Source organism: Grampus griseus, assembly GCF_964374135.1.
Source record: "Grampus griseus genome assembly, chromosome: 14".
NCBI classification, from domain to species: Eukaryota; Metazoa; Chordata; class Mammalia; order Artiodactyla; family Delphinidae; genus Grampus; species Grampus griseus.
The window spans coordinates 83,194,286-83,218,751 of record NC_139008.1 but is presented as its reverse complement, the minus strand read 5'-3'; the positions used below and the strand labels follow the sequence as shown (position 1 = coordinate 83,218,751).

At 49.2% G+C, this 24,466-nt stretch overlaps 1 long non-coding RNA gene across 1 annotated transcript; it reads left to right on the top strand.

Annotated features, from left to right (window-relative positions):
• Window positions 1-240: 240 nt before the first annotated feature.
• LOC309832341 lies at window positions 241-21,262 on the top strand. The gene is made up of 3 exons (XR_014297678.1): window positions 241-315; window positions 1,698-1,771; window positions 21,239-21,262. It is a non-coding gene; the product is annotated as an uncharacterized lncRNA (long non-coding RNA).
• Window positions 21,263-24,466: the final 3,204 nt, after the last annotated feature.

Here is a 24,466-nt window from a genome sequence, read left to right as displayed (position 1 = left end):
ACCGCCCGGCAGTGAAAGAGTCCAAAAGCAGGAACTTGACTTGGCCGGATAGCGCCCTTCCCCGCACCCACAGAGCACTTCCAGGAAAAGACGGAGCTCCTTTCCCGCGCTTTCCGGAGAGGGCTGACTGCGCATGTGCACTCCTCACCCCTCCCCAGGCGGAGCTGGACCAACGCATGCGCATAGCACCTCCATTGAGTGAGGCATGCGTGCTCGGGGCTCTCTCAGGCGCAATCCTACCTGGGAGGGAAAGAGAGGGACTGTTGCCTGGGCGCCGTCTGGCAGGAATGGGGACCAGCATAACGGGCCAGAAGGGTATGCTTGGAATGTGGGACCTAGATTTGGGACCTTGAAATGTTTTTTTTTTTTTCTCACCGCTGCGGCCTCTGCCGTTGCGGAGCACAGGCTCCGGACGCGCAGGCACAGCGGCCATGGCTCACGGGCCCAGCTGCTCCGCGGCATGTGGGATCTTCCCACACCAGAGCACGAACCCATGTCCCCCGCATCAGCAGGCGGACTCTCCACCACTGCGCCACCAGTGAAGCCCGTTGAAATGGTTTTACGTCTTTTTTTTTTTTTTTTTTTGGCTATTTATGGAAAGTAGTACCAGCGATTTTTCACTGAAACAAATAGTCGTGGCTGTCCAACTGTGTGTCAGTTACAGCTCTAGGCACTGGGTTCATCTCAGGATCAAGGCAAACAAAATTCCTGCCCTTGCCAACATTTATGAAGTAGTTGAGGGCTTAAAAGCCCATTTCACTCAGCCTCTCTCTTTTAATTCTCATAACCACGCCAAGAGTTTCCTAATATGATCATGGGGATTTTGCAGGAGAGGAGAAAGTGAGGTCCACAAGCTCAGGCAGGCCTGGGTTAACATCCCAGCTCCATCACTTTGTTGGCTTGCCAGATTTAGGAAATTATAATACAGGACCCTCAGTTACAATTGAATTTCAGATAAACAGTGAATACTTTTTTTAAGGATAACCAGGTTCCATGCAATCTTTGGGACATACTTTTACTAAAATGTTATTTCATTGTTCATCCGAAATTCGAATTTAACTAGTTGTCCAGTATTTTAACCTAGCAACCCTGCCCTTGCAGGTTTGGTGATTTGAGCCTTTACCCCTGCTGTCTTCTAGAGCAGAAGATAGGAATTCTGAAGCCCCGGGGAAGGAGTCCTGCCTCTGGGGGACAATTTCTTTGAGAGAGAGGACAGCGGGGAGAGGCCCTGGAGCAAGGTGGCTCTGAAGCCTGTGGAGGCAGGTCCTTCATGGATGGGGTCCTGGGGGCTTTGCCCCAGAAGAGCCACCTGACATCAGGCCCTCTCCAGAGAGCTGTTTTGTTCCCTCAGTTCCTGGTGATTTGATAGCGTTGAAACAAAACCTGCTTTCCCATCATAAATAACAAACTCCCTCTGTTCATAATGATGAGTGTCTGTGCTGTGCTGAGCCCGGCGCTGAGGGCCTTCGTTATTATCAACACAAATACTTCCTCACCGCCTACCCTGCACTAGGCAGTTGTAGTTATTGAGATCACGTCTGTGAGCAAGGTGGCCAGAGTCCTTGCCTTTAGGGGACTCACAGTCTAGGGGGAGGGGGGAATTGAGGAGAAATAGGTGAACACTTACATAATTAAATTGGCGGGGTGACTTAAATCAACAACCCTAAGCTGTAAAAATTATTCTCCCCATTTCACAGGTGAAGAAACTGAGGCTTGGAGAGGCTGAGCAGTTTGGGCAAGATTGCATTGTGGTCGGCGACGGAGCTGGAAGGTAAACCTTGACTCCCCAGCGGAGCTCTTACCGCTAGATTATGAGGCACCACTGAGGGTCTGCCCGGGAATGCATCATAATTTTGCGGGGGTTTCTTTGGTGGTGGAATTACCCCTCGGGCCTCAGCTTTTTCATCTTTCAGATGAAGGCATTGCAGCAGGTGGGTTCTCCGTGAGAAATAAACAAATAAAAGGCCTTTGAAGGGAGAGGCTGAGTCAATGACACCATTGAGGCTTGTCTGCTGGGAGGCACCTCTCTCCTGGGACAGAAACCATCTGACCACTGATCTCTGTCTCTCAGGAGGGCAGACCCTTCTGTATCACGTAGCGCTACACTCAGCCAGGAGCCAGCGGCCTCACTAGACCTGACATGAAATGCAAGGTCCTGAGCTGGGCGGGGGCCCAGGGAGGGGTTCAAAACAGTGAAGGGAACAAACCCATAATAAAGCTGGCCTTCCTGTGGGGAGAAACCACAAGGTGCAGACTTGAAAGGGCCTCGCTGGGGTTCCCACTGCGCAGACCAAAGGGGGAGGCCTTAGCCCTCCTCCCAGGCAGCTGCAGCCTTGCCCTCAGGTCTCCACCTCCACTCAGGTAACTCGCATGTACACCGTGCACCTCCTTCACATCAAAGTGAAGCCTAGCCCCGGGCTGAGAGGAAACCAGAAAAACAGATTCCACCCCTAGCAACAGATTGCAGGGGAAACTTGCAGATACCACTTGGCAGGGCAGTCCCAGTACCAAGTTCTTTCTTCCTACTGGCCGGCTGTGCTCACACAGGGACAGGGGGTGGGGGGACTCCCCAGATTGTGTTAAAACTGCATTCCGTTGGGAAAATCAAAAGCTTTTCCCCAAACCTTATTAGTGGGTCTTTCCTCCAAGCTCAGCCTGTCACTTAGAAACTTGTTTGAGGGCCAGAGCCTCCATGAGGGTTGGAAAGAGCATCGTTGAAATTAGGTGCAATTATCGTTTCCATGTCTAAGACACCAAAAAAGGGAAAGGAGGTGGGGAAGGATGGGGCGGCCCTTCCAGCAAACCAGACGGGAGAGGATGCTGTGCTTGTGAGATTTTTTTTTAAGTGTTTTTTTTTTTTTAAGCAAATGTGAATGAATTTTAACATGTTGTAGAATTCTTGAGAGGAAAAGAGTAGAGAAAATGCTATCATAATTTCTTTACTTCTTGGGGCTTTATCAGGTGTTTTGTACATGTTTTATTAACTTTTAAAAAATTATAAGAATGACACATACTTCCATAAAATATTTACGTAATTCAGAAGGTATGAAGTAAAAACGAAAGAAACCCTCGCCCAGCTGCAGCCACGCGCTACCCCACCTCCATTTGTCCTGCTTGGGACTCTGTGATCCTTCTGAGCCTGGAATTAGTCCTTCTTGCCCTGAGGGCCTTTGCACTTGCTCTTCCCTTAACAGCTTGGAATGCTTTGTCCTTTTTTCTCTCCCACCTCTCCGCCCTCCCTCCCTAGATCCAACCTGGCTAATTCTCCTGTGTCCTTCAGATCTGGTCTGGACCTCTCCCTGCACTGCCCCTAAGTCTTGACCCCTGTTTTCCCCTTGTCTCGACATGCCCTCCTTTCTCTTCCCAGGAGAGCAGGGGCTGAGCTCAGGCAGTGGCCCCAGTTCTCCTGTGCCTGGCACACGGAAGGTACTCACTCAGTTGTGTTTGTTGAATGAATGAATGACTCCCTGTGGGATTATCTCTCTGTAATCTCTTTGTAGTATTTCATCCCAGTCATCTTTCTACAGATGCCTGAAGAAGCATAATTTTTTTATTATATGAATAGACCCTACTCTGCGTTCTTCTGGTATTGCTGCCACTGGTCATAATAGTCACTGCAGTTTTCTGACAGTCATACACTGGGCCAAGTGCTCCTCATGCAACATTTCACTTACTCCCTCCCATTTTACAGGAGAGAAAGTTGAGGCTCCGAGAAGTGTATTTACTGGGTTTCCTAGAGATGCAAATGACAAAGCACGGACAGGAATAGTTTCTCTGCTCTCAGCCACTATATGATATTGCCTCCAAGTCAAGGTAATTTAGCACTGATGAATGAATTCACCCATTTTTCATAGCCAGGAATTATATACCTGGATGTATGATGTAAAGCAGAGCAATAAAGAAAGTTAAACTGGATTTTAGTAAGAGGACCAAAGTATTTGTAAGCTTGTAGGTCACCTGATTGATGAAGTCATGTTTGTTTGTTTTTAGGGAGGGGGTGTGTAATCCACTACCACAGACCCGACAGCAGCGGCCAGGATTGGCCAAACAGCCAGACTTTTTCCATCTACATCCTCCCCTTCCCCCACCTCATTCCAGATTATTTAGAAACAAATCCCAGGCATCATATTATTTCTTCTACAAGTATTTGAACAAATATCTCTAAAAAATAAGAATTCTTTAAAAAATAACCATGATCCCATTATCATACCAAAACTTGCATTCACAATCATCCTTTAATATCACTGAATATCCCATCACTGTTGAAATTTCCCCAGTCGTTTCATGAGTTTTTTTCACAGTTTGTTCTTGTCAAAATGCAAGCAAGGTGCGTGCATACATGACTGTTGGTTGATGTGTCTCTTAAGGCTCCTTAATTCCACAGGATTCCCTCTTTTCCTTCCTTGCAGTTTATCTGTTGGAGACAGCTAGTCGTTTGTCCCAGAGAGCTTTGTGCAATTGAGAGTTTGTGGGTTGCATCCCTGTGGTGTCATTTAGCATGTTTTTCTATCCCTGGTAGTTCCTGTAAATTGGTGGTTAGACTTGGGGACTTGACTGTTTCTGGTTTGATTTCTTTTTTTTTCTTTTTTGCGGTACGCGGGCCTCTCACTGTTATAGCCTCTCCCGTTGGGGAGCCCAGGCTCTGGATGCACAGGCTCAGTGGCCACGGCTCACGGGCCCAGCCGCTCTGCGGCATGTGGGATCTTCCCGGACCGGGGCACGAACCCGTGTCCCCTGCATCGGCTGGCGGACTCTCAACCACTGCGCCACTAGGGAAGCCCCTGATTTTTTTTTAATAAAAATATTTAATAGGTGGGTGGAGATATTTAGGGCCTCCAGTCCAACCTCCCAGGGCCACTATGGCAGGGGTTTCCAGGTCGAGACATTCCAAGCAAGCCTGAGCCTCTCATTAACAGAAGGAGAAGCCAAGCTCAGGAGGCTTAGTTGTGCGCAGCAAAATCCTTGCAAAGTTCAAAATCCCTTCACGGAAGACCACCCCGGAGGAGGAAATCTGGGGAGAGCTTTAAAAGCTGCAGTTCCTTCCAGTGCATAGAGGTATCCTGTGGATGTGCCAGGAAGGTTCCTCAAGCCGGCTCTCTCTCTGCCTGCTGGCGCTCAGGGTGGCCCCAGCCCAGGCTGACTCATCCTGTCTGCCTTGTATTTCCTTCCTCCTCACACCCCAAGTGGACTGCTCATCGCTTTCCTCCACCCAGCCCCTGTTGTCGGAACTGCTGAAGGTGTGACCTAGAGACACCCCACCACTGCTTTCCATTCCCGTTCCAGTGTCTAGTCCCTGCTTTATGTGGAAAATCAGCCGACACTAAGCAGAGACTTACTTTCATTTAAGAAGACTTTAAAAATTTTAAAGTAATCCTCGTCTTCCTTTTCTGCTGTTTTTTCCTTTTTGTGTGTTTTCCGTTTTAAAGACCTCTTGGCAACCGATTTTGAAAGAAAGAGACCTTTTACAAAAGACCAGAAGCGTGTTCCATGCCCACAGCCACGGTGATAAAACTGATAAAACTCCTCGGGTGTTTTCCCCTCCAGTCGCCAGTCTTGACTGTGCCCAGGCGCACGCCAGGAGGGCTTCCCGATTTACCTGTCGACAGGGTCATGATTCATCCGGCACTCAGAGACAAGCGGCTGCCGGGTACCCAGGCTCTTCTTGGCACCGGAGAGTCAACAAACAAGATCACCAGGCGTCCGCACACACGTTGCTGGTATTTTGGTGGGGAGAACAGATTATAAGGAAGAAACTAAATACATATCATAAATTAAATAATGGTGTGTTACAGGGAAAACAAATCCGAGTATTAAGGGAGTGAGTGACTGGGTAGAAAACAGCAAAGAAGGTGGACAGAGAAAACCTGAATAATGAGAAAGAAGGATGGAGGGAAGAACACATGCGAAGAGCCTGAGGAGGGGCCGCGCTTGGAGAGTCAGAAGATCAGAGAGCAGGCGCCCGTTGCTGTGGGGTGTGGGTACCGGAAGGTGGTAGGCGAGGAGGTGGGCAAGGCCAGACCATCAGAAGCTTCTCAGCCACAGTGAGGAATTGGGACTTTCTTCTAAGGCAGCAATTCCGACCTGGGCAATTTGTCCCTGTCAGCATCTGGCAATGTTGGGAGATGTTTTTGGCTGTCAAACGTGGGGAGAAGGTGCTATTGACATCTAGCAGGGAGAGGCCAAGGATGCTGTGAAGCCCCCTACAAGGCGCAGGGCAACCCCCAACCCGGCCCAGAGTGAGCCAGTCCCAAAGGTTAACAGTGCCGCTGTTGAGAAACCCTGGTGCACAGGTAGCAGGAGGCCCCTGGGGGGCTGGGAAAGGAACTGCACTTGCTCAGGAGGATGTGCTCCTGGACCAGGGTGCTGGCCTTGAAGCTGGAGAGAAGGCAGATATTTCGGAATTCTTTTTATTAAAGTAAGCCGTGGTCAAACATGTCTTGGAAATGCTGTATACTACATCGAGAGATACAGTCCAGCATGAATCTCAGAGCAGAGCTCGTTGGGTTCAGTTGTGGACATTGTCACTTGCTGCCTGTGTAATCTTGGGCAAGATTCTCAACCTCTCTGGGTCTCAGTTTCTTCATGCGTGAAACGAGGGTAATAATGGTAACTACCTCATAGGGTTAGCATAAGAATTCAATTAGTTAATATGTGTAAATGAGTTAGTGTGTCTGGCCCATTGTGAAAACGCAATAAACATTATCTATTATTAGGACATGTTCCTCTTAGGAGTGTCCCTGTGCATATCTATGAATTGAAGGCTCTGAGAAGTCCTGCATTAAAAACCTTACTAAGCTTGTTCAACCTGCATTTGCTGAGCTTATTTTTTCATAACCTTTCCCCGTGAACACTCAGAAAACCAGAGCCCCTTAGAACATATTTTGAAAACAGCTTTATTGAAATATAATTCACATATCATACAATTCACTTTCTTCTTTTTTCTTTTTTTATAAATTTATTTATTTTATTTATTATTTTATTTTTGGCTGCGTTGGGTGTTCGTTGCTGCGCGCGGGCTTTCTCTAGTTGCGGTGAGCAGGGGCTACTCTTCGTTGCAGTGCACTGGCTTCTCATTACGGTGGCTTCTCTTGTTGCAGAGCACGGGCTCTAGGCACGTGGGCTTCAGTAGTTGTGGCATGTGGGCTCAGTAGTTGTGGCTCGCGGGCTCTAGAGCGCAGGCTCAGTAGTTGTGGCGCATGGGGCTTAGTTGCTCTGCAGCATGTGGGATCTTCCCAGAGCAGGGATAGAACCCGTGTCCCCTGCACTAGCAGGTGGATTCTTAACCACTGTGCCACCAGGGAAGCCCCCAAATTCACCCTCTTAAAGGATACAATTCAATGGTTTTTATAGTATATTCCCAGAGTGTGCAACCATCATCACAATCTGATTTTGGAATATTTTTGTCCCTCTCTAAAGAAACCCTGCCCCTGATAGCAGTCATTTCTCATTCTCCCCTCCCCCAGCCCCTACAACCACTGATCTACTTGCTGTCTTTATAGATCTTCCTGTTCTGGAGAATTCATGTAAATGGAATCATACACTGTGTGCCCTTTTGTGACTGACCGCTTTCAGTCAGAAGAATGTTTTCAAGGTTCACCCACATTGTGGCATGTATCTGTGCTGCATCCCTTTTTATGGCCAAATAGTATTCCACTGTGTGGACATACCACATTTTATTTATTCATTTATTAGTTGAGGGACTTACATCATTTCCACTTTTATGACTAATGCTGCTGTGAACATTCCTGTGGATGAACACTGTGTGGGTGTGTGTTTTCCTTTCTTTTGGGTGTGTACCTGGGAGTGAAATGGCTGGGTCGTGTGGTAGCTCTGTTTAGCATTTGGCAGAAGAGAGTGCTCTTTGTGGTGTGTTGATGCTGTCATTTTGTCTTCTCTGCTGTTTTCCTTCCACCCGCTGCCTCTCCTCCCCTCCCCACCCTATCCACCATCTAGGGCGTGGGTCAGAACTTTGCCACTCCCCAACCGTGTGTGGCCTTGAGCAAGTAATTTACACTTCTCTGAGCCTCCATTTTCTCATCTGTAAAATGGAGATACAGATGAAATGAGATTATGTATGTAACGTTCTTACTCTCATGTCTGGCCATCAACTGCAGCTGTATTCTTGCTAGCAGCATCCGTGAGTGTGCCGGTCAGATCATATCGGTATAAGCATTATATATTGGTAGATGTGATTGCAAACAGTGTCATTACCAGGAGTCCTGTGCTTGCCTCCCAGGAGGAATAGGACAGGCTCCTTCTCTTCACTTCCACTAGATTCTGGTGGAATGGGATGGGCACCAAGGGCTGCATCTTCTCCTTGTGACTTTTTTTTTTTCTTTTAATCTCGAAGTGATTGCATTGCCGTGCAGTCTCAGTGGAAGCCCCTGCACACACATCCTTGCCAACCCTTGATCGTGTCAGCATTCTTTATTTTTTGCCTGTCTGAGGGTAGGAAGCTGTACCACTTTAGGGTTTTAATGTGGGTGCCAGGCACCTCACCTGGACTCTTTCATTTAGCACCTACAGACACCCTGTGAGGCAGGTACAAAAATTCTCCCTGTGTCACAGATGAAGTGGGGGGGCGGCCCTTATGACATGGAGGCAGGCAGTCTGGCTCTGCTGCCTGGGCTCTCAGCCGTAGCTTAACTCTGCTTCCCATGGAGCCAGGACTGGCAGACGAACATGAGAATGACCTCGGGGCGACTATTTAAGACCATTAAGAAATTGAAGAAACATGCTCTTCTTTTTCATTCAACAAACATTTATTGAGCATCTGCTCTGTGCCAGATGCTGCAAACAAAGTAAAGTCCCTGTCCCCAGGGCTTAGAGTCCAGCGGGGGAGACGGAGCAAATAAATCTGTGAGAGCACTTCAGCTCTAGGGAGAAAAACGAAGCAGGGTTAAGAGGCTGCAGAGTGACGGGGGTGATGACTCTGATGGGAGGTTGGGAAGGCTTCTGAAGGAGGTGGCGTTTGTACGGGGACCTGAATGAAGTGAGGGGTGGACCACGTGGCCACCTGCAGGGAGAGCTTTCTTGGAGGAGGGAACAGCAAGTGCGAGTCTTTGCGGGGGGGGGGGGCTTGGTTGGGATGTTTGAGGAACAAGGAAGCTGTGGTCAGCAGAATTCTAAAGGCAGCCCCCCAAGATTCCAGCCTGTGGTCATTCGACCAAACACGAATCCAGCTACTGCTGTAAAGGGACTTTGCATTGGTAATTAAAGTCCCAAGTCAGTTAACCTTGAGATGCAGAGATGAGCCAGGTAGGTCAGGTCTAATCAGTTGAGCCGTTTAAGAGCAGAGAGCTCTCTCTGGCTCTGGCAGCGAAGTCAAGGGGGACTGAAGCACAGGAAAGATGCCATGTGCTGTTGCTTGCTGAAGGTGGAGGGAGGCACATGCAGGGTGGCCTCTAGGACCTGAGAGCTGCCCCCAGCTGAAAACTGTGAAGGAGGTGGGGACTGCAGTCCTACAACCACAGGAACGGAGTTCTGACAGTTACCAGCAGGAGCTCAGAAGAGAACACTCAGCTCCAGACAGGAGCACAGCTGGCCAACACCTTGACTTCTGCCTGGGTGAAGGGCCCAGTCAGACCTGCTGGACTTCCAACCTCCAGAACTGTGAGCTAATAAGTTGGTGTTATTCTAAGCTGCTAACTTTGGGGGTGATTTGTTACACAGCAGAGAAAATGGATACAGAGGCTGTGTGGCTGGAACGGAGGACGCGAGTGGGGCGAAAGAGGAGATGGGGCCCGACAGGTAACGACGGGCCAGATGCCACAGGGCTGTGTAGGCGGTGGTGAGGACTTTGGCATCTGTGCTGAGGGACGCAGAGAACCACCACAAGCATGAAGCTCTCAGCCCTCCTTGCCCACTGCTCCCACGCTTGTCTCCTCTCATTTTCCATCCTGCCCAGTGTTCCTTCCACCACCACACCCCAGTGCCTGATGTCCATCTACCGATGTGTGAATCAGTTGAGGCGCTATTGATTGGGAGTGACAGGAAAGCAACACAAACTACCTAACCCCAAAGTCCAGGGACTTCAGGCTTAGCTGGATGCAGGAGCTCAAATATTATTGAATACTTTCAGAAATCTGCATCTTTCCATCCCTCCACTTTGCTTTCTTCTGCTGTCTTCATTCTCAGGCAGGCTCTTCCCACGTGGTGGCTGGTATGGTTAGCAGCAGCTGTGAGCTCACATCCTACCATGTTATCCCAAACAGAGTGATCCCATCTTTCCTGTATGGTTCCCCTAAGAGTCCTGGGATGATAGCATTGGCCCAGCTTGGGTCACATGACCACCGCAGAGCCAGTCACAAAGGCTGGGGGTGGGGTGGGTACAAGAAATTCAGTGGTCAGGCCTCTGCCATGTACCTGTTCTAGGAGGGGAGGGGAGCATGGGGCTGTAGGCCTGAACTGAGAAAGGGAGGGATAGTCCTTTGGGGTCTTTTAGGTGCTTGCTGGGGTGCTGTGAGCAGCAGAGAAGGGTCTGGATGCTGGGGGCAAAGCCGGCAGATGTCCACTAGAGCAGCCAGCTCCGTCCGTGCCTCTGGGCGCCATGGGCACTGTGGGCGCCTGCAGCAAGGATGCAGCTTCTGCCTGGAGATTCCAGAACCTCACACGTGCTCTGCTCAGATCACAGGGCGCTCATTCCTCCCCTCATTATCTCTGCATCCTGTTAGGTCTTGGTACAGGTATTGGGAGTCGTGGGAATACCACAGAACCCTGCCTCTGCCCCGGTTGTTCACTGGAGAAATAACCAGAGCACTGGAGAAATAACCAGAGAAAGAAACTCAGCTAAACAGAGGCTTGGACCAACGGAGCAGCCCTGGGAGGCTCATGCCATAGAGTCACTGTCACAAACAGACAGGTGCTGAGAGGAGCAGCTCAGAAAGTCTGTCCAAGCCCCAAACAAATGAGGACCCACAGCCAAATGTGAGGCCAGCTGGAAGGTCCCTGGCCAGGGAGGAGAACCCCTGGGCTGGGGGAGGGTCCAACAGGATGCTCCAACCCATTGCCTGCATGGAGGGTCGGGATGGGCACCAAGGCTGCATCTTCTCCTTGTGACTTTTTTTTTTAAATTTACTTATTTATTTTTGGCTGCATTGGGTCTTCGTTGCTGCGCACAGGCTTTCTCTAGTTGCAGCGAGCGGGGGCTACTCTCTGTTGCGGTGCACGGGTTTCTCATTGCGGTGGCTTCTCTTGTGGAGCACAGGCTCTAGGCATGCGGGCTTCAGTAGTTGTGGCACACAGGCTCAGTAGTTATGGCTCGCGGGCTCTAGAGCACAGGCTCAGTAGTTGTGGCTCACGGGCTTAGTTGCTCCACGGCACGTGGGATCTTCCCGGACCAGGGCTCGAACCCATGTCCCCTGCATTGGCAGGCAGATTCTTAACCACTGCGCCACCAGGGAAGCCCTCCTTGTGACTTTTGAAAGGCAGGATTGGAAACAGGTCCGGGAGGACAGGTGTGCTGGTTGGTTTGGAGAGCCTCCCCTCCCCAGACACCAGTAATCATTGTGCTTGGCCTTACAGTGACCACAAGGACATCATCAGGCCCCCTCTCCCCTGCCACACGGACCCTGCTGGGGCTGGTCCAGCCACACCAGCCTCTGTGCTGTTCCTGAAATCCACCCGTCCACTCCTGTCTCTGGGCCTTTGCACCTGCTGTTCCCATTGCCTGCAGCACTCCCCACACATCACACATCGTCCTGTGGCTTGCTTCTAGGCTTCTGCTCCTAGGCTTCTGCTCAAGTGCCCCCTTAAGGACTTTTAGATCAGGCTCAGTTTGCTGCAGTAACAAACAGGCCCCAATTCTCCAAGTTCAGGCACAGCCAGTGCTCATCTCTCACACACACTGCATGTCTGGTGTCATCCCTTGAGGGCTCTGGTGGTCACTTAGAGGCCCAGGCTGACTGAGGCTCCGTCTCTACTTATATTTTCATGGTCACAGTGGCCACGGGACGGGAGTGTGGAGAATCACACAGTGGCTTTGCAGTCCCACCGGGAAGTAACACCGATCACTTCCATTCACGTTTCGTGGCCAAAGCCAGTGACAAGTGTCCAGAAGGAGAAGCAGAAACTTTCGGTGAACAGCGCAATGTTACCCCTTTTCTTAATCACTCTACATCTGCTCACCCCACCCTGCTTTAATGCCCTTCCCTGCACTGCTCCCTACCTGACATTATATTATATTTAGTTGTTTGCGTCTTCCCCTAGAATCTAAGCTCCGTAAGGGCAGGGTTTGTCTGGTTTTGTTCACTGCTGTACCTGCAGCACTTAGAACACTGACTGGTATACAAAAGGTTCTCAAATACATTTTATTTAAGTGGATTAGTAGTAACACAAATTGTTAATGTCTAAGGTGCTTACCATGTGCCTGGCACTGTTCATGCATTAACTCATGCGATCCTCATTTCAGTCCTATGGGGGATGTAGGTCTATTATGACTGCCAGTTTCCATTACAAGAAACTGAAGCTCAGAGAGGTTGAGACACTTGCCGAAGGTCACACAGCCAGTTGGTGGGCAGAGCCAGCCTCTTGATCTGAGACGTCCTGCTGGGCCCAGCTGCTTATGAGCAGGGAGCAGGTTCACAACATCCAGGCACAGCAACTCAGTGTCCATCGCGTGCGGAGACGGGGGCTGGGCGCACGTGCAGAAGATAGAGTGACAGTGGCTAAAAAGAAATAGAAGTATCACGGATTAGTGGGTACCAGGGAGGCACATCTTATTTCATGCTCAAAAAAATCACAAGAGCAAGTGTTCAAATCCCCACTGAGCAGAGGGGGAAACTGAGGCGGTGCTAGGACTTTCCAGGGTGCTGCTACTCTCGAAGGGACAGTGGGACTTTGGCCCCAGTCATCCAGACGTGGAGGCTGGAGACCTCACTGCTGTCCCACTTCCCAGCCGACCTGTGCAACCAGGGCATCGAGAAAGATGCGTTTATTTCCACCTGCAGCCCCTCGGCAGTCAGCTGGACCAGCTTCCCTCACCCGACTTTCCGAAGCCCCGTCATAGAGATATAATGCAGGACGTTGCCTTATTGCTTTGCAGGGGCAGTTCTATCTTTCCAGCTCGGAAGAGTGGAGTAATTTTCATGTTTTCTTCCCACACGTGCTTGTACTTCTGCCCCCGTCAGTGCCTCACCTCACCTTGGGCTCCATCTCCCACCCCCCACCCCTTCCTTACTCTCTGTCACAGCCGCGTGGCCGCATGGTTGCAATAATCATGCGCGTGAAGTGCATGCAGGGTTTCGGTCTCTAGCCTCACCCCTTCCTAGCCCTCTGACTCTGAGTATTTTAGCCTCTCTGAGCCTCAGTTTGCTCAGCTGTCACGTGGGGGTAACCATCATACCTGTCTCAGAGGGTTGTGAGGATAAAATGCATTCTCACTATTAGGACACACACAGTAAGTGCTCAATAAATGGAAGCAGTCGTTACTTCGAAGGCCTCTGGTGGTATCAGATTTCTCTGCTAAAACATTCGGTGTCTATAAAAATCGGCAGTGTTTTTCATTGCCTCACTGTTTGGAAATGCAAAAAACTTGCAAACACTCAGATATTCTCCAGTGCAAGATTGATGCAATGTTTTCCGTATACACAGTGGAAAACTCTATAAGCTGATAACAGGAACAAAGTGCATGCTGCCTGGCTACCCGTTGGGTGAAAAGGCCAGCTGTGTCCCATTATCCCACTTTAGTACATTGTATTTTGGGGGACTTCCATCTTCTGTATTATATATGTCTGAAATGTTTGAACCATTTTATAAGATAGGGATTATTTTGTCTATAGGAAAAAGGGAAGGAGACGTGAGTCTCATGTAATCACAGTCAGCAAAGGATCTTTGTATTTCTGAGACTTTGTCTCCCTCCTTCCCAGACTTGGCTTCAAAGAGTTTGGGGTTCTTAAAGCAGAAATCCTTGTTCCTGGTGCTTTTTGGAACTCGTTTTGCTGCTGAATGTAGAGTAAATGGGTCTTGTAGGTTTGATTACAGTCTGCCGTGAGGGCATCACTCATTTCTCTTCACTTGCCCTGTGCCGGTTCTCAGCCCACCTGTCTTTACACAAAGTTTAGTGCTGCCTTATTTGGTGGCTTTAGTGGGAGTTGTCCCCTAGCCCTCACTGTGGAGGTAGCAGCAGATGAGGCCGTACTCCTTCTACCTCGTGCACCTCTTTCTTCTACCTGCCTTGAAAACCATACCCACGTGCTTGAAAACTGTTTTCTTAGCCCTGCATGTGGAGGTGGTGCTGGTGGCTGGACAACCCTTGAACTCCACTATGTGGAGTGCCCAGTGCCACTCGGCATCCCTGCCCGGTCCTGTCACTCAGGTTCATTTGCCAATGCCAGCCGTTCTGTCGAGCAAATGGGTTTCATTAAGAGACACTACCAGCCATCCAGACCTTCTCAGGTAACTCATTAGCATGTTGTCTAGACAAGGTAAATTCTGGAAAGAAAATAACAGGGGGGCAGGCAGAGGGGAGCAGGCACCAAATCTGTGGTTGGGGAACCTCTCAGGTGATTGTCCCAAAATCACAGGGCATCCAGTGACCAGTGGCTTCTATTTCTACCACATTTGATGGGGAGTTGGTTTGGCGTCTCTATCAAAGGACTGGTTCATGGCTCCGCAGTCAGGACCAGGAGCCAGGACCTCCCTGAGAGCAGCCCAACTTCCCAGCTGCAGGCACAATTCACCTTGGTTTTTGTAGTGGCTAATAGCATATGATCTGTGGCCAGAGTTCCCGGGTTCACACTTGAGTTCTGCCACTTATTAGCTGTGTGACCTTGGGCAAATTATCAGTCTCTCTGGACCTCACTTTCTCTGTCTTTAAGAGGAGGATGGTAAAGTATCTGCCTCATAGGTTGTTAGGAGGATTAAATGAATCAACACATTTCACTCATTCATTCATTAATACAAACATTCATAAGTAAAGAGCATAGAATGGGGCCTAGCACATAGAAAGTGATCAGTAAAAATTAACTGCTATTATTACTACTACTGTTATTATTATTATCATCATCTTACAATTGTGATGAAAATGTAGGTCAGTATAAGCACATGTTCAAAACTCTGGTCACATCTTTTCATCTTTTTGTCCATTTCCATCACTTTGATCAAAAGTCTGTCTGTGTTGGCTAAAGGTTATATTCTGACCCCCTTCAAGATCCTGGAGTTTGTTAACTGTAACATCAGCTTTGCCTCCATAGAACTTGGCAATCTCACCTGTTTATTTCGCTCCAGCCATCACCTGCAGTCTCCCACGTGATCCTTCATCCTCATGCAGAATGCCACCTCCCTCCTCTGGTCGGTGTTGTCCATTCCTGGGGACAATCTCCCCTGTAAGTCTTCCTCACTCCCCTGCCCACCCCGTCTCTTGCCACTTCCTGTTCCTACAGCTCCTAGTTTTGGGAGCACTTACATAGAATCTTATATGCAGACCCGGCCGCCTACTCGGTGTCTCATCTAAGATCCTTTTCACTCCAGTGTGGGTTTTTGAAATATAACTAAGAAAATATTGATGAAACCTTTACAGGGAAAATTATAAAACATTGTTTAAGGTCATGAAAGAAGACCAGAATCAATGGAGACATATGCCATATTTGTGGATGTAAGACTCAGTATTATAAAAAGAAGAATGTGTCCAAATTAACCTAGATCCCCTGAAATTCCAATAATTCTTTTTGGAATTTGCATTCTCAATGGACTTAACAAATCAATTCTAAAACTGTATGGAGAAACAAAGGGCAAGAATAATTTAGATAAATTGGAAGAAGTTGTTGGGCCGATTTAACTTACCAGACATAAGGCTTGTTACAAAGCTCTAGTTATTGAGAGAAGCTGATGTTGCAACAGTGGTGGATAAATAGATGAGTGGAGACTTGTTCCATGACTCAGGTGACCTTGAAGATAAGGGTAAAGGATGGGCTACTTTAAAAACTAGTTGCTATGACAACCATTTTTCCACGTCAAATTTTTTTTTTTGATTCCTACTGTGTATCATACTCAAAATTCACTTCAAAGTGGTTTACCTACGTGTGGGAATTCCCTGCGGTCCAGTGGTTAAGACTTCCAATGCAGGGGGTGCGGGTTTGATCCCTGGTCAGGGACCTAAGCTCCCACATGCCTTGGGGCTAAAAAACCAAAACATAAAACAGAAGCAATATTGTAAGAGATTCAATAAAGACTTTAAAAGTGGTCCACATCAAAAAAAAAAAAAAAAAGACCTATGTATGAAAAACAAAACTTCAAAAAAGAAAGCACATGACTTTGGGTAGGGAAGGATTTCTTAAATGCTGTAGGTCGGAAAGGTCAAGAAGACTAGTGGCCAGGCTGTGGGTCTGGAGTCACCACCTGCCAGCAGTGTGATGTCAGACACCCAGCTTCATCTTTCTGCACCTCGACTCTCCTCGTCAAGGATGGGGGAACATTTGAGAAGACGCTATCAACTGTCTCCCTCACCCAAGTCCTTCTCCTTGCTGGCAAAGCCCACCTCCCACTATGGGAGATGAACAGTCGGGCTAATTCCTTGCTAGTGAACGGTGGGGCTCAGTGGAGGGCTCTGCCCCAGTCCTGGCAGACGACACTGGCGGCCTGCGTGCCTTCAGTTTAGGGCAAAGGCTTCCCTTCCTAGTAGAGATGGACAGGACAAATGCCACTCGTCAGAGTATTGTCATATCTGCGTGTGACACCTGGAGCTGCAGCAGCATTCCGTGACCATGAGGGAAGAAGCCAGTCTGCAGTTGATGGGGGAGCAGGAAGATGGAAAGAGCCTGGTCCTCGGAGAGTTCATGGGGACACCAATCCCACCTGGTACAGCCTGCCAGCAGACATCGAGTGCTGGGAGAAAACCCACCTTCCCCCTTGTTCTATCTTCTTTTAATCGGCTGACCTGTGACCTGCTATCAGAACTGTTCTGACTGATGCAACAATGGTCCCAGTGTCGTAGGTTTGCTGGGAAAATTAGTGAGGTAACGATGTTTGTAAAACACTTAGCACGGTCCCTGGTGCCTGAGAGCACCGGACAAAGGGCCGCCCTACAGTCGCTGGAACACAGAAGCCCTTCACTGTGGCAACCGCAGTTAAGCTAACAGGGCCTCAGAGGCACTCGGGGAGCACATACAGCGTTTAAAGCTCTGGTGAGTGTTTGATGAGCGCGATCTCACCGAGTCCTCCTAAAGATCATTTGTGGTTGGTGCTATTATTATGTTCATTTTACAGATCAGGAAACTGAGGCTCAGAGAGGCCTCAGGGCCTCAACTGAGGCTGAGGCTCCCAGCAAGAAAGTGGTGGAGCTGAGACTTGAATCCAGGCCTGTCTCCCAAACTCCAGAGCTTGTCCACAGTGCTGGACTGGTTGTCCTGGGACAGGAGCCCTGCTGGTTCCCGTCCCAGGTGGAAGCACTTTTGTGCGATCAATAAACCCTGCAGAATGAAGTGCCTCTCAGCTCCTGTAGATCCCAGCTCAGGGCCTCCGGTCCTTTCTCTTCCCCTGCCTGTGTTATGGCTGGTCCTGACGTGCTCCCCAGAGAGGCAGGGAAGGGCCAAAAATGCCTGGCTCAGACGCCTCCTAATAGAATTAGAATGTTCTTGTCAAGATGGATTTCTTCTGCGGATGGCCAAGCAAGCCAGTACTCAGCTGCCAGAGGCAGAGGACAAACACGATGTGTCACCACAGCTGACACTTTGTCTGCCGGGCTGGGCCTGCGAAGTGGGGCCTGTTATTTGCACTCCAAATCCAACTTGACTGGGAGAGTTTTGATAATTTTGATAACTTTGGGCTTTCCTCCCATGTTTCTGTCATTTCTCCCCTTCTTCTGAGGCCACTCTCCGTGTCAGCTTGCAAGAGCTCCACTGCTGGGACATGGCATGACATGGTGGCCCCTACCCTCTTTGGGGGTCTGATCAGCCCAAGATAGGGACAGCAAGGTGCTGATCTGGGGTAGGGGCCCCGGTGGTCTTCCTTGACCATCTTAACATCACCTCGTTCATGGAATTCCACAGACCGTGGGGAACCCTGGGTCAGAAACTGCTGTTTCTGTTGGCTTTAAATTCTGTCCCTGGCTCTCTTCAAGGATTTCTTGGCCGGCTTCAACCTGGACCCTGCACAGCGGATCCCCTCCGGAGCACAGGACTGGATGCTAATGAGGTCACCACCGAGCTCCCGGGGGGTCTCAGAGGCGAGAGCAGCTGGGAGGCTGAAGCCTGCAGATCACAGCCTCCTCGGGATGCCGCTTGTGCGGCCCAAGACTTGGTGTCGGAGGACAATTGCACACAGACCTGAGTTCTTTTTCTCCTTGTCCAGTGTTCTGCAAATCTACCCACCCCCTTTTGCATGCTTTGCACCCAGGAAAGCTGGCCATACTGTCCTGCACCTGTGAATCCCCGTCTCCACTGGCCTCTCACTCGTCCAGCTGCTGCAACTCAGGGTTTAGCATCTACATTTTATTTACCCCGTTGAAATTCCATTGCGGTGGTCTTGGTTCTTATGTACTGGTCACAGATGAAGGACGTCCTGATTGAGACTGCGTTGAGCTTTGGGCCACTCACTCAAAAGAAGGCAAAATACAGGATTCGGGAGGCCCGTTCCCAGGTCAGCTCGGCCGGCAGGGGAGGCGTGCGTGGATGCCATCTGCTGGGGGCTGCCTGGTCCTGTCTTCACACTGTGCCGTCGGCTCTGAAAGCCGGGGTGGGCAGGGGTGTGTGTGTAACGAGTCCACCCCCAGGTCGACCTCATCGACCATCCCTCTCTGTTGCCATTTCAAAACCCCTGGTATAACTTTCACTGCGATGTGGTGGCATTTACTTTGACCAAAGCATTACAGAGTCACAAATACATCCCCTCTGGGACTTTTCTCACTGCCCCTCTGGTTCTAAAATTCCACATTTTCAAACAAACTATGAATTGTTTCCCCTTCAGCTCCTGTCTATCTCTTTCCCTTTGGGCTGCTTCACATCACCTCTGACATTATACTATATCTGATACTCTAGCTGACTCTAAGGCCACTGCCTGTCCTCTCCCACTGGAATGGAAGCATCAGGAGGTCAGGGGCCTCGCAAGTCTCCATTCCCTTTGTCTAGAATAGTACCCTGGGCATGGCACGAGCTCAACCAGTATTTCATGACCAATTGCGTTAGTCCATTCACTAAATATTGACTAGTGGATGTCCCACAATGTGTGTGGAGTCCTGTGGAGGGCATGAATCACAATCAGATGCACAGTTTATGGACGGCTGGGTGCAGATGCCGTGCCATGTATGTGTTTCACATCCATCATCGTGTCGAACCAGGGATCAGTGGGGCTGGTGGTCAGAAAGCTGGGCTCCACTGTCCAAATGCCTGGGTTCAGTTCTGGCCCCAGCACTTGCTAGGTCTGTGACCTCAGGCAAGGTGTTCAGGCCCCCCGCCGCGTCAGTTTCCTCATCTGTAAATCCCTCTTATCTGGGGATGCCACTAGTACCTGTCTCATTGGGATGTTGCCCAGATTAGATGAGGTCATGCCTGTAACACACTTAGAAAGGTGCCCTGCGCGGGATACAGGCTCAGCAAAGGCAGCCGTCACTCATCCTTACAGCAGCCCTACTAAACAGGAACCGCTAGGATCCCCATTTAGCAGAACAGGAAACTAAGCCAGCTTGTTAGCAGACAAAGCCAAACGAGACCCACCCTGCCCCTCAGGGGTTTGCAGTGTAGGGTAGAGGAGGAGACAGCGGTATAAAAAACTCTGCTCTGCATTGCACTGCGCTCAAAAAAGTCAAATGCAGGCAATGTACTTCATTTTCACCACTCCGTTCCCAATCCTTACAGAGGGACTGGCTCCAAAGCCTACACCCAGCTCACACAACTATATTCCATGACGTCCAGAATGCCTTGGACCGATCTGTGTCATTTTGAGAGCATCCCAGTTATGCAAGGGCGCTTGGGGTGTGACCTCAGCATCATGTGATGGTAAGCATCTTACACAAGTAGCAGGATGTTTGAAGAGTGCTCTGTGAATGGAAAAGTCTCCAGTAATAATATCACAGCCCAGGAGCATCCCCAGTGATGGTGTAGGGTGGGCATACTGTTCCAATTCGTTCACAGGCTAAGTTCAGTTATGGGTTTCCTAGCCTCTCTAGCTAATGTCCATTCATACATAGACTGTTCCATTTCTGCTGTAAGAGTGCTGAGCCTGGGGACTGAGACGGCCGGCAGCAGAGTTCCCACGTGCTTCTTATTCCTTAAGCAGAGGTGAAATGCTCCATGCAAGGCGAGGCTGTTTGCTACAGCCTCACCTAAGAGAAGCTCCAGGCCCTGCATAGCAGGCTGGAACCTGCCTTAGACTAAGGCCCAAGAGGGGTAGTCATTACCCGGCCCTGGGCTTTGAATCTTGCCGATGGTGGTATTTATATTCTTAAAACCTGGCTGAGCAGGCAGGCATTTCACTGGGGTGGACCTCGTTTGAAGAGTTAAGTCATCAGCTAACAGTGTCTGCAGATGATTTCATGGAGACCACCCGGGAGATGGCCAGGGGCTTGGTCTCCTCTTTAGTCCTCAAGGTCACCGATGGCAATGGGCATTAATGGGCCAAGGACTGGGTAGAGGAGGTAAGGGTTCATAATAGTCGTCAACGTGGATGAGTACTTCCTATGGGCCATACGGTGCGCACGGCGTGCTTATAAGACTCATGAATAGGAAGTGTTATCCCCGTTTTACAGAAAAGCAAAGCAAGTCTCAGAGAGGTTAAGTCATCTCAGCAGAGATTACCTGATGCTTGATCTCTGATGTCTGGGGTGGATGATTCCAAATTCCACACTCAGCCTTAATTGGTCCTTAATTCATCCTCTTAGGAAAGCAGGAAAGAAGACAGTCTCTGAGAAGGGGAAGAGGGAGGAGAAATGAGGGGACAGGAGGATCAGGGGAAGAAAGGGTTTCAGGTGTAAAGGAGTGAGGTTGGGTGGCCTTGATGATTTGCCCCAAGGCTCCCGGAGGAGCCCGAGCCTGTTGGGCAGGCGTGTCCACTGGCAGCCGGCTACGGAACTCCCAGGGCAAGTGACGGAGGTGTGGCACCGAAGCAACTCCAAAAGCCATTCTGTGTGTTCTGCCTCAGGATCAGCAGGACTTTCTAGGTTGCAAGTGACAGAAAACCTAATCAAACCAGCTTAACAGAAAAAGAAATATCGGCTCACGTAACATAAAAGTGCAGAGTCGATGGCTTCAGGCAAGGCTGTGTCCGGGTGCTCCAGCAGTGCTTCTCCCTGTGTTGTCTCCTTTTCTAGGCAGATGGTCTCTAAGAAAGACGGTGGTCAGCAGCCCCAGGCTTAGATCCAGTGCCCTCAGCAACTCCGGTGGAAAGAAGTGCATCTCGCAAGAGTTCCAGCAGGAACTTTAGCACTGAGCGGCATTGATGCTGACTAACATAGCCTGGGTCCATTTATTGCAAGCTTAGGATGGGCCAATCCGTTGCAAGTGCCTTACTTGTTTTAGCCCACTGCATTCTCCTGGACTCAGTGAGGTAAATGTTGTTCTTACTCCCATTTTACAGAAGGGGAGAAAGAGGCTTAGAGAGACTAAGGAAGGACCTTGCCCTTGATCACCCAGCTAGAGCTGCAGAGCTGGGATCTGTAGGCTCCAGAGGAGACCACATGCAGCGGCTGTGACGCCCTGCCCGCCGGCTACGTCTCCCATATGTCCCCTCAGTGCTCGTGCCCCTCGTGGCTGAAGACGAGGAGCTTTCATACAGCATGGGCCCTAAGGCCAGGGCCTCTAGTGAGCTGGGGCTCTCTGGACAATGTAGTGTCTGTCTTGTCCATCCCCAGGGGAAAATCTGGCTGTACTGGACTCCGGAGATGCAGCAAATGGGGTCTTCACCAGTGTATGTTCCGGAGAGATTTTTTTTTTTTACATAGTTTTTTTGCTTGTTTACTTTTTAAAAAATTGAGATGAAATTCATGTAACATAAGTAACTATTTTAAAGTGAACAGTTCAGCGGCCTTTAACATAGTCACAGTGCTGTGCATCCGTCACCACTGTTTAGTTCCAGAACATGTCGTCACTCCAGATAGAAACCCCACACCCATTAGGCGCTCACTCCCCATCTCCCTTCTCCCCCCAGCCTCTGGCAGCCACAGCTCTACTTTCTGTCTCTACAGATTTGCCAGTTCTGGATATTTCACTTAATTGGAATCATACAACATGTGATCTTTTGTGTCTGGCTTCCCTCACTCAGCATATTATTCTCCAGGTTCATCCCTGTTGTAGTAGGTATCCATACTTCATTCCTGTTTGTGGCTGAATAATATTCCCTTGTACGGCTATTCCACGATTTGTTCATCCATCCATCAGTTGATAGACATTTGGGTTGTTTCCACCTTTGGGCTATCGTGAATAGTGCTGCTCTGAACACTAGTGTCCAGCGTTTGTTTGGGTCCAGAACTGAATGTGTTTTCAATTATTTTGTGTACATACCTAGGAATGGAATCACTGGGTCATATGGTAGCTCTATGTTTAACTTTTTGAGGAACCGCCAAACTGTTCTGAGGGATTTTCATTTCAGTTGAGTTACAACTTTTATATTAACTACACGCGTCGTTAGTACACAGCTTGATACATTTTTCCATGTATATGGACCATTTCCGTCCCCCTACGGTGCTTCCTCAGATCTCTTCCCCAGCAGTACCTCTCCTCGTCCCCCCAACACTCTCACCATAGATTAGTTTTGGGACTTTATGGAAATAGATTCGCACAGCACTTTCTCTTCTGTGTCTGGCTTCTGTTTCTCGGCATAGTGTCTGTGGGATTCATAGCTGTTGTGTACTGGTTTATTTTTTATTGCCGTGTAGTATTCTACTGTGTGAACAAGCCGTAATTTATCCATTCTATTTCTGATGGACATTTGGGTTGTTTCCAGTTCTCGGCTCTTAGGAACAAAGCTGCTTTAGGCAGTCCTGTGCTTATCTTTTGTGGGGATAGACACACACGCTCCTGCACATGCCACGGGGAGAGTGGCTGGGTCCCGGAGCGGGGCAGGGATGTGCTTAGTGTTAGGAGTTGCTGCCCAAAGTTTTCCAAAATGTACAACCTACTGTGCTTTCAGGCCAGCAGTGCATGAGCTTTCCAGTTGCTCCATATTCTCACCCACACTTGATTTTTTTTTTTTTTCTTTTTTGCGGTACGCGGGCCTCTCACTGCTGTGGCCTCTCCCGTTGCGGAGCACAGGCTCCGGACGCGCAGGCTCAGCGGCCATGGCTCACGGGCCCAGCCGCCCTGCGGCATGTGGGATCCTCCCGGACCGGGGCACGAACCCGCGTCCCCTGCATCAGCAGGCGGACTCTCAACCACTGCGCCACCAGGGAAGCCCGAGCTCTTGATTTTAATACATGAAGAAATTCACTTTGCGGATGTGTCATAACTACCCCCCTTGTTGGATATATTTAGATTGTGATTGATCTGCTGCTGCTCCAAAGAGAACTGCATTTAATAACCATGTACAAAAATGTCTTGCTCCTGTGCAAGGGTAGGTCTCTAGGATTAGTTTCTAGAAGTGGCATGGCTGGGCATGTGAACTTGGAATTTTGATGGATACTCCCAGATGACCCTCCAGAGGAATTGTACCACCAGCAACGTATATGGGAGCCTTGCCAGCATGGCGTATTATCCCAGCCTTAGTCTCCTTGGGGAGGAGGGGTGGGGGCAGGGGCGGAAGGGTAGCTTCCAGGGCATCTGGTCCTCTTCAGAGGTTTCAAACTCCTGACGCCCAAGCCAGCAACTTCCGCTGACATCTTATAGATTTTGTAGAAAAGTGGATAGCAAATGCCCGTATCCCCGTGGCCTAAGTTCCACCACTAACATTTACTAAACTTGCTTTTCCTCATTACCTGTCCTGCTCGCAGACATTAGTATAAGACAGCCCAATTTTAAAAGTTATTGTGAAAAGTTTTTAGATAAATGCTAAAGTTTCATAGATTGAGGTGTTATAGGACGAGAGTGCAGAGTTATTTTATTCATTCATTTAGATTTTTGAACTATGTGTTGTCATAGCCTTCTAGGACAAGTCTGTCTCTTTCCCTTCTCATCCAGAGGGTACATCTACCAGATTTTTGACCCAGGAATTTTAGGGTAGCTTTTCAATGTTAAAAGTATATGTAAAAGTTGTCATTCACGTTTGTTCATTCACTCCTTCACTCCTTCATTCATTCAAAAACAGTGGATGAAGTCCTTTTAGGAGTCAGGGACTGTTCACAGTACTAGCAGGCATCTCAGGACTAGAACAGGTGAGCAGTGCGTTGTATGTAGAAGATGCTCGATCGATATTTGTCAGACAATGAAATGAATCTCTAGAGAACTTTCCAGCAATGACATTCTTGGATATTGGTTGGTTTATTCATCATGTTTGTGTGTGTGTGTGTGTGTGTGTGTGTGTGTGTGTGTGATGGTTTCAACATATGAGTTTAAATTCCAGCTTTTACAAGTAGTCAAAATTGTAATATGTACAAATAGATGTACAC